At 38.9% G+C, this 11336-nt stretch overlaps 1 pseudogene; it reads left to right on the top strand.

The window, feature by feature from the left end:
• The first annotated feature begins 8541 nt into the window (after nucleotides 1-8541).
• On the top strand, nucleotides 8542-10622 carry LOC135710687 (uncharacterized; annotated as a pseudogene).
• Nucleotides 10623-11336: the final 714 nt, after the last annotated feature.

Raw genomic sequence — 11336 nt, 5'->3', positions numbered from 1 at the left:
TGACAACAATCATCACGAAGAGCGTCCACAAGAGAGTAGTAGAACTGGCCACATTTTCCCCGAGTGGCTGGGTGGATACACGATAAACAACAAAATAAGAATAGCAAGGCTAAACTACTACGGGCATATCCTCAGGAGCGATCCAGGCGGAATTTTTAAAATGGTACTTAAGTACAGAATACCAGAACCCAAGAAAATTGGAAGACCGGCAATACCTGGAAAACCTGTATTCGACAGGACGTGGAGAGGAGCAAAATTCTCATTGTAGTATGGCAGGATATCGCACAAGAAAGGAGCAAGTTCAAACAAACCACTAAAATCCTGTATAGTAGCATGTTGGACTCGGAATTTGAGACAAGCAGCGACTCGGACTGGGATAAGTGACCTAGAAGATCTAGTTCCATCAGACTTCCTCGGATTTAGTGATGAGGACCCCATCATGAGAGGAACCGATTCTGATTACGAGGTCGGTCCAAGGCAACGACAATGACAACCCACAAAGCATACCCAGTCAACCGATGATGATTCAGCAACCCAACCCAACTAACAATTTTTACAATGTAAACGCTTTACTCATTTAATTTATACAACCTCAAGCTATATTCAAACGTTATACGTTATGAGGAAACCTTTACTCAACGTCTATACAAGCAAATCTGGCGAACTTAGTAGCTAATAATTATGGTTGTTGGGACGGTTGGGACAAGCTTTTATTGCATATCCATTAACGCTTCTATACAGCTTTTATCCTACTGTTTAGTTGTGTGTCAACTTGAAAGGCGCTTATTCAACCTTTTCCCGGTTATCAAATAATCACTACACAGCTTTATCTTGAAGCCGGGTTAAATACTGTTTACGATTTTTTTTATGGACGAATATATTGAGTTTATTTTGCTGTGAATCAAATTAATCGAAATTAGTTACACAAGTCATCACCAAATTATTTACCCCGCACCGGAAACCTTGAATCGAACTCGAGACGACCGCATTGGCAAACCTTGACACTACCAACTGTGCTACACCAACACTTTGAACTTATGTAAACAAATCAACATGCCCTTCTACAACAAAATCGCTTTATAATAGTGCACATGAATCACTTTTCTCGACTAGTTACTTCAACTTTGTAAAGGAGCAGAGTAAAAGCTGTAAAACTGCACACGTCTAAAAATAAACTTAGTTGATTGTGAAAATGCTTCCAAAGTAGCTCTAACACAGTTGAAAAAGCACTTTTGATGTTTATGTTATTCAGCAAGAGTGGTTGGTTGTGTAGAAGCTATCAAATGAGTAATATATTCACTTTATTAGCTTTGTTTTGCAGTAACAAGTTGAAAGTTGATTAGTATGTGTATAAAAGAGACATTAGCTTTTTTGGCAACTGTCAGTGTGACTGACATTGGTTTAATAATGGTTATGAAACAGTTGAGTAAACGCTTTCCAAAACTATTTTGCTGGCTTCTGCATATAGCTGTATCTACAGCTTGTTTTCAGCTACTTTACAGCACAACGCCGGAAAAGTTGGCTTATAAAGCTGAAAATGTTAGTTGGGAAGTAGGGTGAACGCTCCTATAGTTGCGGTACGTTAGAAGCGTTAGGTTCCTATAGTTGTGTATTGAGTTTCCATGCGGGGGCGACCCCGGCGTAGTGGTTAGCATTCATACCTCTCACGCCAAAGTCACGAGTTCAAATCTCACCCCAGGACAAGTCACGAATGACCCAAGAGCGTTAAAGTGACTATAATTAAAAAAAAAAAAAAAAAAAGTTTCCATGCACAACTATAGGAACCTAACGCTTCTAACGTACCGCAACTATAGGAGCGTTTCCCCTAAGCCCAAAATTCATAGTTCACACAATCGTTATATAAACATGCTTTCTCAATAGGTCCCTAATCAAATGTGTTAGCAGTGCCAATTCGATCACGATTGGTTATCTCTTCTGGCGTTCGAGAAGTGGATTTATTGGATACAGCAGGCCTTGACAAATGAAATATTCACTTGATTTGCTTCGTACCACTCCATCACAGTTTTAGCATAATGGCATGATGCCAAATCAGACCAAAACAAAAGGTTTTCTTTGTGGCTTTTGATGAAGGGTAGCAACCCAACTAACATTTTCAGCTTTGTAAGCCAACTTTTCCAGCGTTGTGCTGTAAAGTAGCTGAAAAGAAGCTGCAGATACAGCTACAAGCAAAAGCTAGAAAAATAGTTTTGGAGAGCGTTTACTCAACTTTCTCACAACCATTATTCAATTTGTCAGTCGCACTGAATAACATCAGCCAATAAACGCTAATGTCACTTCTATACACACACTAATCAACTTTCAACTTGTTACTGCAAAACAAAGCTAATAAAGTGAATATATTACTCATTTGATGGCTTCTACACAACCAACCACTCTTGCTGAATAACATAAACATCAAAAGTGCTTTTTCAACAACTTAACAACCTGTACTCAGCTTATGAACTGTGTTAGAGCAACTTCGGAAGCATTTTCACAGTTAACTAGGTTTATTTTTAGACGTGTGCAGTTTTACAGCTTTTACTCTGCTCTTTTATAACAAGTCGAGAAAAGTGATTCATGTGCACTATTATAAAGCCTCTACTCAGCGATTTTGTTGTAGAAGGGAATGTTGATTTGTTTACATAAGTTCAAAGTGTTGGCGTAGCACAGTTGGTAGTGTCAAGGTTTGCCAATGAGGTCGTCTCGAGTTCAATTCTCCAGGTTCCGGTGCAGGGTAAATAATTTGGTGATGATTTGTAACTAATTTCGATTAATTTGATTCACAGCAGAATAAACTCAATAAATTCCTTCATAAAAAAGCGTAAACAGTATTTAACCCGGCTTCAAGAGAAAGCTGTGTAGTGATTATTGGATAACCGGGAAAAGGTTGAATAAGCGCCTTTCAAGTTGACACACAACTAAACAGCAGGATAACAGCTGTATAGAAGCGTTAATGGATATGCAATAAGAGCTTCTCCCGATCGTTCCAACAGCCATAAGAAGCTGACTAAGTTCGCCAGATTTGCTTGTATAGACATGAGTAAAGGTTTCTTTATATCGTATAACGTTTGAATACAGCTTGAGGTTGTATAAATGAAATGAGTAAAGCGTTTACATTGTGAAAATTGTTAGTTGGGAATCGCTTCTGCAGGCACTCTTTCTGGTCAATCTCCTTGTTGATTGTGCCTGTAGTGACGAAAGATTTACTATTTCGGTCACACGTACAAATTGTTTGCCAAATAAGGTATTTTTTGGGAAATTTCAATGCCTTCTTCGTCCTGAAATACTCAGCTGTAGCATTTTTCGCCATAGTAACATAGAAATCCAGCCTGGAAGCTGCTTGAAATTCTCCGGGACATAAGTTTCATCGTCCATAACAACGTATGAAAACTTCGTCAAATATTCACAGTACAAACGTCGAGCCCATGATTTTGTTGTCAAATTGTGTTTGTCGTTGCGATTTGGAACTATTTTACTTAATACGACTTCAGCCCCAAGTGTTGCTTTGATTTTTGGACAAAACCAGGTGACATTCCTAGTTTACGAGCCACCGTTCAAACAGAGAGATTCGGGTTTTCCTTCAATATCCTCTTCACCTTTCGGCCCGACAGGATCAGCACGTCCAATGTTTTTATCACTTCTCGGTTTCCTCTCGACCGTCAAAAGTTCCGAAAATGATTTGAGCACACCGTGAACAGTGGATTTAAGCAAATGCAATTTTTTGCAAGTTCCCATGATGACAAGTCAGGATTTTCGTTACGTCCGTACAAAATCCGATCGCGCACGTGTTTTTCATTCGTCGCTAGCTTGAACACTAAACATGGTATGTAATCACCAATCATAGTCTTTTTCATCATTTACGGCCAGTTATAATACCCCAGCGAAAGTTTTCACTTCTACGTGCAATATTTAAAAGGTTGCAATGAGTTGAGGGTGTCCGGATTAATGTGGATACAGACCTTAAGGTATCCAAAATTGGTTGAAAAATGATAGAGCTACGAAAGTTTTAGTAACAGTCATTTCTTTAAGGTCAAAAATCCACCTTCAAGACGTTTGCACCACCTCTAAATCTTAAGATTTTTGCTTCATTGGACATCACTTTTCAAATCAATTTGAACCAGAAAATGAACAAATTTTAGGTTTCATGCACAGTCAAAAAATAAACTGCACCCTAGTGCATTAAACACAGTGTACAAATTCATGCATTGGCTCGTGTAAGAGTGTCATAGGATGAAACATCAGTTTCCTGTGACTCAGCTACTTTTAGAACATAAAAATTATGGTTTAGATTTTAATACTTTAATCGTTTTCAAAATTGATTAATATCTTCATTGGAGTTTTTGAAAAATATCAGATGTTTTCTGGAACTGATAACAGTGTTTCATCAATTATTTGGTTTGCTTTGGATGCGAAAGGGTAGCATTAGCACGGCTCCTTTCTTCAAAAGATAAATGGATCTCCCATCTCAATAATTTCAGAAGCAAATAAAACCACCGTCACTGTAGAACCGGAAAGTTACGCAACACATTTTGCGGTTCCGTGAAATTGAAAGGAGAGTTTCACCCTCGACACTCACTCCCCACGCCACTTTTCGCTTTCCGTACCAACCGGCAGTTCGCTAATCTCCTCAAGACCTGAATCCTCTTTAGATTTCAAATGTTGCGCGAAGCATCCAGATCGGCCCCCTTTGGTAGGAAGTGAGCGGATCTATCCCAGGGAAAATATGTCTTACCACCCAGCCCGTGTGCCGCCGTATATGGCCACGTAAACGATAGGCTTATGGGGAGCCGACGACAGGCTCGTCGGATCAACGGGAATGTTCCTGACAAATGTAAGGATGAAAGATGGCGGATATTTTGCGTTACCTCCCACCAACCCCGGTTCGGCTTTGCTCGGCATCGGCTCACGCACTTTTCAGCCAAATATGAGAATGCTAAAATAATAATAAATTGTTATTTTTTACTAGCAGTGTGTCTTTACCGCAGCAGCAGCAGCAGCGGGGGAAAAGTTTCCGAATTCTCCAGCTGTAAGGGAATGAAGATTAGTGGGAAAAACTGCTTTGTCCCAAACCACCACCGGGATCCGACATCCGGTTATGGTGGATCGGTTCGTCGTCGTAGCCGGGTTGGTTTTCGCATTAAATTTGAAAAATGAATAATTGGAAAAATCTGCGAGATCCGTTTCGATCAAAATGATGGGTCTTCTGCTTTCGCTTCTCAGTGCGCCAAGTGAGACGGTGGAAATTTTGTTTATTGAAAATTGCTACTTTGCGAACGAAGACTCACTCGCACACCCGGGCATACTTAAAGATAGAGCAACTGTGTTGGCTGGGTTACATTTCGCGTAATTTTGACGAGATGAAACTGATGAGGTTTCGCTTCTTTTGACGAGGGGAATGGGATTGAGGAAAGCCTGTCCGGATGGGAGTCTAAGTCTTCTTCAAAGTCGCTAGCGTGGTGGTTCGGTGGAAGCCGAAGGAGGAATTTCATACTCCAGATAACCCGACTTCGTTGAACTGGAACGATGGGGACGGGGTAGAAATAAATAAATGCCAAATGTGTCAAAACAGAAGCGGTTCACATTCATCAAGTTTCAATAGTGGCGGAATGGTGGGGAATGTAATAAATTTCTTAGCAATTGCGGAGCCTATTTGGGAAAATTGATCGATGAGATTAGCAGGTTGTTGGAAGTTTGATGTAAGCAGGAGAGTCATTCAACTGGAATGGAGAATTTTATGATTTTGTTTTTAATCTTAGGATCAAAAATGGTGGTCAACCATTTTTTTTAGGAAAGTGAGGAGTTTGTTTTTTGACTGGTTATAATGAATAATTGGAATCGGTGGATATTTTGTTGTTCATATATTTCAAGAAGAACAAATTAATTTGCCTGTTTTCTTAAACAGCTGTAACACAAATTCTTCACAACATTACCAATCTATTTCCTAATGCAGCCTCGTTCACCCTCCTTTAGCGAAAACCACCTTAATGTCTAATAAAACATGCACCTCTTCACAAAACAGAACCTCCTAAGAAGATAAGTCCGCTCGTATTTCAAGACAGCATTTCTTCACGTAAACATAAGTCTCTTTCGAACAAAAAAAAAAATCCTAGCAAGCCGAAAAAAACAAGAACACGCATTACAGTTGATCCTCTGCATACGCAATTCAAATGAGTTATACATGTGCCTACCTTGAACATAGTCGCTCGTCGGTCCCCTTTGAATCTAGCAGCAGCAGCAGCAGCATGCGGAAGTACAGCCACACCACACGCAATGTCCTCGTGGCAAGGACGCGCTCTGCTCTGCCCTATGTACTCATTTGCATACAAGGGGGTGGCACCATCTGTAGCCTAGATGTTCGCTACGGTTCGGATGCGAGTTCCCGGTCTAATCAAAGTTGGTTCGCGATATCCGCGTGTAGGTATCGTGTCGGAGAGTGATCTCGGCAAACTGGGAATGAGGGAGATTGTGTTGTTGCCGCTGCTAAACGATATGTGCTTTTGGGATGTGTATGTAAGTATGTTTTACATACGGTGGAATTCAATGGTATGGAAATTAAGGAGTTAGAAGCAGTGTTTTTTTTTTTCGATGGAAGGGTTCATTTCGACGGTTGGCGGTGGATTTTGTTTTTTGTGCGTACAGGACGTGTGGTGATTGAGGACAATAGAAGGGCGATTGGTGGCATATAAGAACGTATAATGTGTTGTATATAAAGGACACAGGGTGACTCAAATCGCTACCGGAACTTAATTTTTTTTATTGATTTTTGGCGAATGAAAAACTAATATGCTGAAATTCTTTTTATTTCAGATCAATTGTCATCATTGAAGAAGGTAAGTGGTACTATTATTTTAATTAGAACAACAACTGTCTCTTGCTATAGCATTCTTTATTTCCATTAGTTTGAAGCTTCATGGAGTTCATAGTCTCCATACAAGATCGCAGTAACGATTGTACGACAACAGCTCGAAAGACAAAATGTTGAATGACAAAAAGTTGAAAGGAAAAAAGGTCGAACGACAAAATGCTGAAAAACAAATTAAGACGCAATATGAGAAATTAGAATTTTTGTTTTAACTTTATTACAGTGAAATTGTTTTTTGAAAGATATTAATGATAACATAATTAACTTAATTTAAGAACAGAAAACAGAAACCGTCAGGAAGTTAAAAGTACATTATAAAACTGATTCTTAAGCCTAACCTGGGAGGTATTAAAATCAAAGCAGTTATAACATTTGTTGAAAATCTTGCACATGCTAGTTAACGGCTTATTGGCATCGTAGTTAGTACGAGAAGCCGGGATTTAAAAAAAAATAATATATTGACATTCAACTGCTGCAGAAGTTAACCGCAATTGATGTCCGATCGCAGGAGATCAGCGATAAAGGTCGCCTTACAGACACCTCGGTGAACACTAAGTAATTGTAAGGACATCAAATTACAGCGACTTTCATAGCTACTTACTAAAACAATATTAAAATCACACGCAACCTAATTCATTTAAACGTGCTTATAAAAAAGACGTAAACGAAATGTTATTTAAATTTACGATCTCTATCACTGAGATGAAAACATGATCTTGATATATAAATATGTACATAATAAAAAACTGAATATTACATTTCAGTCTTGAAATTCATCGTGCTTGACTTCAACATTGACGAGTGCACGGATGAATTTGAGTTCACTCACTCGACAAAAAGTGACACAACAGCGGGGCCCTGTTTACTAAAAATGAACTCATATGTGTTCATTTTTAGTAAACAGGGCCCCGCTGTTGTGTCACTTTTTGTCGAGTGAGTGAACTCAAATCCATCCGTGCATTCGTCAATTGCTCACTGTAATGTTTTTCAGTGTTAAGCCACGTAATTATGCCAAGCGCACGCATGTAAACTGTGCTGAACATAAAAGTGTCTGCTGAATTGTTTAGCTTGTTTACACGGTAACCGCAAAGTACCCAATAATGACTACAAAGTAAGCATTTTCGAGGGACACTGGGACTACCCATTAAATGAGTAAAATTTTACCCATTTATGAGTAATTACAACTACTAAAACAAGTAGTAAGTATTCATTTTTGAATAACAAATACTCATAAATACGTAATATTTTTACTCATTTGATGGGTAGTCCCAGCCTCCCTCGAAAATGCTTACTTTGTAGTCATTATTGGGTGTTTTGCGGTTACCGTGTATGCAGAGTCTGCTTCCGTCCGTCGTCGGTATCGAGCGCAAATTTCTTTTCAGTTAAACGATAATTTAGTGAAAAATGACTGTAGAGTGTCGAATTTGTTATATTAAATGTAAAATTGTGAAGGTTTTAATAAAACACCTCAGGGTGCGTAAGAATATTGGAATTTATGAGTGTCCTATCGTGTGTCAAGTTTATTGTATTACTTACAGGATTTCCTGTCACCATAATCAATTCGGTTCCTCTGCAGCAGGCGTCCACTGCTGTAAACCATTCGCAAAATATCATTACTGTAATTCCAACTTTAACAGATGCATTAGAAACATCTTTACTGTGCAGGAACAGTTCCAAACATGGTTGATGAAGATCAAAACTACCATTCAGAAGATGTTCCGACTTCCCATGATGAGGAAAGTATGTCGTACCCTGAGGACCCGATTGACAAAATCGAAATCAAGCCTACTGAAGTGCAACAAGAGAAAACAGAAGAATTTCTACTCTGCGAGCAACATCACAACGGATCTGAAGAACAACAGGAAAACACTTCCCCAAACATTGGTTCAAAAAGGAAAACATCCGAGGATCTGGCATTACAAAAGAGCACGAAGAAGCATGCTTCTACTGAAATGAAATTTCGATCGTTCAAAGTGAACTAGTCAAAAATTAGTGATGGTTTACTTAAACGTTTGTCTGACCTTCAAAATTTTCGTGACAATAATCCGGCTCTGACTGTTCCGCGTTCGATTCAACTTTCAAAGTCCGATATGAGCAACCTTTGCAATGCAGTTGTCGACCAGCTTAGGTTAATCGATACTCGTATCAGTGCGTGCGTTATAGAAGTAGTAGCCAAACAAATCATAGGGAAGTTCCCATGTTTGAATTTTGTCGATGATGACGGCTACGGAAACGGTCAGAGTTTCGTTTTATGGAAGCATAAAATGATTAACAGAAGCACGTACCAGAATCGGTTCAAGGATCCAGATGTACCAGTACCATCTACTTCTGAAGTGAAAAGAAATCGGAACGTGAGAGCCGGAACATTGAAAGAGTATTGGGAGCATTCATCGAAGGAATGTGCCAAGGAGCTGATGTCTAAACTAATGCGGGACGAGCCCAGTCTATTAACTGAAGGATTTTTGGAACAATCACAATCCTACGACCGCTTCCGATTTGATCAAGGAACCCTAAAGACGACACTTGATGGACTTCCCGTTCTCAGACGGCGACAATTGCTAAGCTTTCATTTTGAAAAAGCTACCGGCGTTGCAGCAGACTCTTTGGGAACGTACTTTGCAGCAAAACGGAACAAGTTGATTGACTATTCAAGAAGTACATGTAAAAATCTACACTTGGAAGATGCAACCTCAGACTACGAGATCCTGAAATGTCTGTGTTCACTGTTGGGTGAAAACCTTTTGGATTTGATCGAACAGAAAGTGGTAATTTTTTTGAAAATGTGTATATTGTAAATAGTATATTATAACAATGATTATTTGACAGATAGGAACTCCTCTGCTCCAAATCACCACCAAAGGTCCAGGACCAGCAATCGTTGCCGTAGGTAAGGAATAGAAAAGATTTAGTTTTGAAGCCAACATGGGTTAAGATACATTTTTAAAATCGATACACGTCAGATCAAGACTCGAATCAAGATTAGGGTAAAGTGGGACAAGATGGGCCGGTTTGTAATTTTTTTAAATTTTTTTATTTGTCAATATCTACAGGTTCAATGCTTTTTCAAAGCACCATTGGGGTTATAAAGATCCTATAGATGTTGACAAACAAAATAAACAAATAAAATTTATGATCCATCTTGCCCCGTGACCCATCTTACTCCACCTTACCCCACTATTTATATGCTGTTTCAGGCGTAACATTTGATAACGGCACAAAAGCTTTTGTAAACCCCCCTTTTACAACCCTTTCCACGCGCACTGAATAACGCCCACGCAAACCAATACCACTATCGGTAAGGGGAGAATTTCCCCTTCCCGATGATGTTGTTGGTTTGCCTGGGCGTACTTAGATTTGCATGGAAAAGGCCTTAGAACATTTGTTTACAACAGCTTTTGTGTCGTTTTCAAATGTTACGCGAGATTTCATAGTTGACCCACCCTAATATACACGTTCCTTTTGTCAATTTAATTGAACGATTTTTGTTTCTTTACAATTGTTTGCAGATATAGGTAATGGGAAACTAATGTACAACGTCTTTGCCGAGCAAGTACGATTGACTGAAGGTACCGAGCGCATAATTATTGCCATCACCGATCTTATGTGTGTTCATTACGTACATAACTTCATGTACATGAAATGTGTATCCAAAATTCTGGAATTCGTGCAGGAGTATTTTTTGAAAATACTACCACTAACTGGGTCAAAGTCCAGAGCAACGCGAAAGAACCATCAGCAGCAATCGCCAATCATAATGTGAAGAAACTCAATCAATGACAATCATTTTAAACAAGATGTGCAATTAAATACTATTTACCTTACGTCTAATTGATTACATGAATAGATTTAATTTCATATGTAATAAAGTTATCTCTATACTCTACATGAGTTCAATAAAGAAAAGGCTAAAAGAAAATAATTTGAAGCATATTTTTTTGTGACAAAATGGAAACCGAAATGGAATATTACATATTGCATTTGGGAATTAAATGGACAAAAATTACGTCAAAATGGAAATTACGATAGGACTTAAATTTACATCTATTAGTTTACGTTCGTTTTAAATTTCCATAATATGTTTTTAAAGCCATGTAAATTTATAGCGTAACTGAATATTAAATATATTCGGCCGCTCCATTTGTGTGCATCTGATTAATCGTAAATTTACGTGATTTTTTGTTAGTGTGTAGGGAGATTGAAAGGATCACTCCAGGGTAGCCAACGAAGAGAGAAACGTACAAATCTTCGCTGAATGGCCTCAATACGATTCACCCCATTGGTGTAAAAAGGAGCCCATACTACGGAACAGTACTCTAATGTGGAGCGGACTAGCGAACGAAAAATGAAACCAAGTTGAGAAGATGTCTCAGCGGAAACATAAGCCACATGGTCCTTGAAGATGAGTTGTGAATCAAGTAGAACGCCTAAGCCTTTAATGGTAGATTCACGGCTTAGTATTTGCTCCTGCAGGCTG

The sequence above is a fragment of the Ochlerotatus camptorhynchus genome, unplaced genomic scaffold (genome assembly GCF_037179485.1).
Source record: "Ochlerotatus camptorhynchus isolate MF236.1 unplaced genomic scaffold, CSIRO-AGI_Acam_v1.1 ptg000401l, whole genome shotgun sequence".
Classification (NCBI taxonomy): Eukaryota; Metazoa; Arthropoda; class Insecta; order Diptera; family Culicidae; genus Ochlerotatus; species Ochlerotatus camptorhynchus.
Note: the sequence above shows the minus strand (reverse complement) of the source record. Positions and strands in the feature narration are given on the sequence as shown.